The following is a 5144-nucleotide window of genomic DNA, read 5'->3' as shown; positions in this document are numbered from 1 at the left end:
GATTTCCTAGTGATTCTACAGGAACTTGCGATGAAGGGTGACTAACTTTTGTAGTAGAAGGATATAGGTGGATCCTAGTTCCAAAATGCAATGGAGTACTGGATGGAAGATCCTCCACAATCTCTTCTATAACAATCAATCCAGGTGGAAGAGGTAGACTATCAGGTTTGTAAAATATTTCTGGTGCCGAAGAAGGTAAGGACTCTGCAGTGACAAATGCTGGAGGGGTGACACCTTCTGAATCAACCCTGTATGGAACTGGTTCAGAAATAGAAGTGTTTACCGTTACACTAGGATCAGTTTTAATGTCATCTTGTAACTGAGGAATTCTTCTGTAGAGGCAGAGATACTAGAAATAGTTGAAGTAACTGGAGTCTTTGAGGATGTTGAAACATAAGTTTCAAATAAACCAGGACACTTTGACCCAGTTAGACGAGATCACTTGGCTTGGAATGGTTTCATTTCCAGAGTCAAAGAAGGTTGACTCGTCAGTCTTCGCGAACGACGGAGTTTTGATTGACTTTCTTCCATGATTGCGGATTACTTAATCAACTCAAAATAAAAAATGGGAAAATGTTATTCCGAATTAAATGAATTTTATGATGCTTTGACACAACTTGCTTTTTCAATTATAAAGAGTCTAGAAAAAGCTAAAGATGACTCTAGTCGCCTTCAATTTTTAATGAGCTTGAAGTGACAAGTGCTCAGATGGACCTTTTCTTTTAAGGAGTCTAAAAAAGAATGAAAGTGACTACTCTAGAAATATAGATAGGGGGGTTACCAAACCAATCACAAAACTATAGAATAAGCAGTCAATCTTCCTAAATGCTATGTTCAGTGTATTGCGATCAATAGGGCGGCAAACACGGCTTCCTAAGGATGAAGGATATAGCCTATTGTGGTCTCCCAATATATACTCGATGGTAGGTGGGAGCACAAGTCCGTACTGGCACTTGTCATATCAAAGAGGAGGAATCACCCAACCTACGATGAAAATGATAGTTACCAGGCTTTACGATGCTGGAATACATCTCTAGCCTAGACCTCTAGATGTTGTGTGTTAGGTTCCAAAGCATTTTTATGTTCATTGAAGTTTATTTTACAGTTGATATTTCTTAAGAAGTTTGCCTTTAAGGTTCACCGTGTGATGTAGATATACAATTCCTAAATATGCAATCTAAGATGATAAATAGTCATTTACTTTCTTTTGGCAATGAAAATCCTAGCTACTAAGGAAAGAGAAGTAAAATTCTTTCAACATAGAGTAGAGAGCACACATGCACTGTCCTAAATCAATTTCTGCATGCAGTCTAAATGAAAATGCACATGCATGTATTTGTTTTTCAGTTTCCTCAATGTGAGAATGACAAAAAGAAAACTAAGTACAGATCTGAACTATATTTTCTCAAAGCGACAGTTTTACCAATTTCTTGTTCAAAAACAAAAGGAAGACTAAGACGACACTTTCAATTTCGACTTCAAAACTGCTTCTGTCACTTCAAAGAATTGATGATTCAAATCAAATACAATAGCAAAAGTGTAATCGACTATCTAAAAGAAGAAGACTTTACGACACTCTTTTCTTTGACTGAAAATGACACTTGCGACACTTTCAAATCAAAAGACGACAGTTTGATTAAGCTACTGTCTCCAAAGGAGAACTATAAATGATGAAAAATACATAAAAACATTCATAATTATTTATCAATGGAGGCTGAATAATGCAAAGGAAAAGAGTTTCAACAGTGATATATTGATCACAGACAGCAAAACTACTAAATAAATTTGAAGACAATGAAGAGAAAACCAAAATCTGGAGGTAGAAATAGTATCACTCAATCATCGTCCCTGTAACACAGGGAAATAGGGATGCATCTCACCTGCAACACATCGGAGGTGTTATGCATCCAGGTTTCCAATGGGAGACAGTGCAATGGTCCAGGGACAAGACTGAGCTTGGTTGTTTCTCACAGTTTGCAACTAAGTTCAGGGGTTTAGGCTGAGCTTATGATAGGCAGTAAACACAAAGTATAGGGGCTGATCTAATGAGGTTATTTGAGCTACCACCAAGGCACTTAGGATGTTTGCAAGTTAGATGTTTAGTTCATAAACTAATTTGGAGATTGACTAAAGCAGCATTAATCTACTTTGCAGTTGCATAGCAAAAGCAGTTCAAAGGCTAACTAGCTTAACTTCAGGCTCCGTCTGTAGTTTATAAAGCAAACAATAGTAACTAACAATCAAACCTTCCTCACCAGCAGAATGACCATTTTGTTACTAGGAAAACTAGTCTCCATTCAGAGCTGCTAGTCCCACTAAGACGGGTAGCTATCTTAGAAACAAACAAACTAAAGTTACTTGTATCTTCCCTTATGTGAGATAGATGAGAGAGAAGCAGAGAGTACCAACCTCAGTCTTTCACTTGGCTCCTTGCTTTTTTTCTACCTCCTTTGATAGAGCTTCACCACTCTTTCCTCACTTTTCCCGCTTCAAAGGACACTTGTAGATTCAAAGCAGCAGAATACCATCAAAAAATAGAGATCTATAACCATAAACAATATAGGATCAGATGTATATTGACCATACAAATGCATACACCAATACCAGATTCAGAAATATACAATAATATGGAGGAAAACTCAAATAGCTTTATTGATAAAAGTAGTAGAAGAGAGGATTACAACCTAGTGGTCTGACCCAGTGCCATCCTCCCAGCATGAAAGCCCTCTTCACCTCATGAAAAGCTAGATCACCCAACACTATGATGTTTCACAGAGAAACCAACAACACTTCCTTACAAAATACAAAATTCTAGCCTATGAATCTCTAGGATGAGGGATCCATATATAGATATTTGCAGGTGAGTGAGTCAGCTTCTGGGATTTTGATTAGTGTCATTTCTCTAATAGTTCTTGGTTCCACTTGGAGATTTCATGATCTCTTACTCATCTCTATGTGAATTCAGAGAGGCAAGTGTCAAATGAGCAATTTCTAGAAGATTCTCTAAGTGTCCACCTAGCAAACTACCTCTACCATTTGTCTGCTTTCACCCATCGCACCCTATAGAAGGGAATTTTAGTATGCATCGCACCCCCCGTGTGCAATAGGTGAGATGCATCGCACCCTGTCCATGGAGTAGGTGAGATGGTCCAATTTTGACCAGTTCTGAGTAGTTTTTCAGGGAAAACTTCTCGGAAATGATGTAATCAGCTGACCTTGTTCCTTTAGTGTATGAAACAACACTTTTAAGGGCTTAGAATCCCTTGTTTTATGGACATATGTGGTTGGGGTTGCAATGCCCATATATGTCTATAACACCTGCTTGGTCCCATGCCTCCTCATCCTCGACCTCACCCCTGAAATCTGGTGTGTGCCATCCCCCCGGCTGGGTCGAGGCCTCTCATTTCTGTCTGTCTTCTATAGGTTTGGGTCTACTCCATCATTAACTCATAGCTACGAAAATTATGTTTGTCATGGCCCACCGACCTATAGAAATTACAAAACAGTTGTTGTGGAGTCTGTGTATACTTCTGCAACAGATGACAATTGTCCATCATGTGCTTTCCTCCCATCTAACAGATCACGCACCATAACACAGGTGTCAAACTTGGCCCTGCCTGTGCTTCTGGTCTCAACGGCATTTGTCCCACTCTTGCCAAGTAGTTCGCGGATACTGGGCAGTGATCCTTGTCGTGGCCTTGACCTTTGCATTTTATACACCATACTTCAATGTGTACCTCTAGCCGCAGTGCCCTATTTTGCTTCAAACTCTACATCTCCAAGAATAGATTTTGTAGTTGCGAGTGGATTTGTTGAACTCCCAACCTAGAGTCTTGTAGCGGGGTCTCATGCAACCTCATCGCCATTTCCAATTCTTCGGCCTGGGTTGAAAGCTTCTGTTGTGACAGCGCCGTCCTCAGGTGCGGTGTCAAGGATGCCATAAACCATGCACAGTGTTGTGCGTCTGTGATCATCATATTAGCCTTGCATATCATACTCTTCAGTCACTGATCCAGATCCCATGGGGTCTCACCTGGAAGCATCATGATCTCTTTAAATCTAATGATTAACTGTGTCTCTGATTTCGGCCTGCTAAATTCTCTATTCAGTGCATTCTGGATCTCCGCTATTCCTGCATTTTGGTGATCATTTGAGTGCTTGATATACCATGTCAATGCGCGATCCTGTAGCATGCTCACCAATGTGGCCTTCTTAATGTTGTCATCTGTTACCCCTTATGCTTCCCACACTCTTATTACCACAAACTAGAACTGATCCAGATCTTCATTTCCTACTCCTTTGAATATGGGTAGCTTGGTCACGCTTGCCATGATGAACTGTGGGGGTGGTGGAGGTGGAGTGGGTGGAGATGGAGGTGAAGGAGGTGAAGCGGGTGGTGGTGTAAGTGGAGGGGGTAGTTGCGGAATGTGTTGCCTTATCAAATTGACCACACTTCTCGGAGAGACATGAGCGAGCTCTTCCTCACTCTCTCGTGAAGGTGAAATTAAGGGATTGTTTCCTAATTCCCCACTCCCTTTGTAGATACTTCCGCTTCACATTGTTCCAAACATTAATGCATTCGCATCACCCATTTTTCGCATAACAACATCTTGATCTAGGTATTTAGGGATTCAATGTACCTACCTCATGATCCCTTAAGAAAAAGTCGCTCTACTTCACTGTTGCTCATGGTCATGTCTATCACAAACTCAGTGATAAATCCCCTTATTATCTGGTCGAGCCAATGATCCACAACTCACAAAATCTTATCTTCTGATGTTTCTAGTCTTCACACTAATTCCAAAGTCCACACTATCAGTTGATCAAGCTTGTACCTTCCCCGGTTGTCGACTAACCTTGCGATCCACTCATATAGTTCATAAGAGAAGGACATGAAGAAGGTCCCATGGATTTCCGTATATACGTAGTGATCCAGCCACCTCTTCTTGGATATCTGCAGAGTTCTATTTTCTTGTGTCATGAACTCGTGAAGCTTCTTGTCCAACCACTCTTCAATTTCCTCCTTTGTAGGGTTCCAATGGCATGACATCGGACATCCCTTAGGCAGATCCTAGTCCCAGCAATGAAACCATTTTTTGGATACTTGGGGCCTGACCCAGGTTCAGCAGTGAGTATAGCTAAGA

The sequence above is a fragment of the Pinus tabuliformis genome, chromosome 5_1 (genome assembly GCF_031772625.1).
Source record: "Pinus tabuliformis cultivar Carrire ecotype Pingquan chromosome 5_1, CPIR1, whole genome shotgun sequence".
Classification (NCBI taxonomy): domain Eukaryota; kingdom Viridiplantae; phylum Streptophyta; class Pinopsida; order Pinales; family Pinaceae; genus Pinus; species Pinus tabuliformis.
This window is presented reverse-complemented; position numbering follows the sequence as displayed.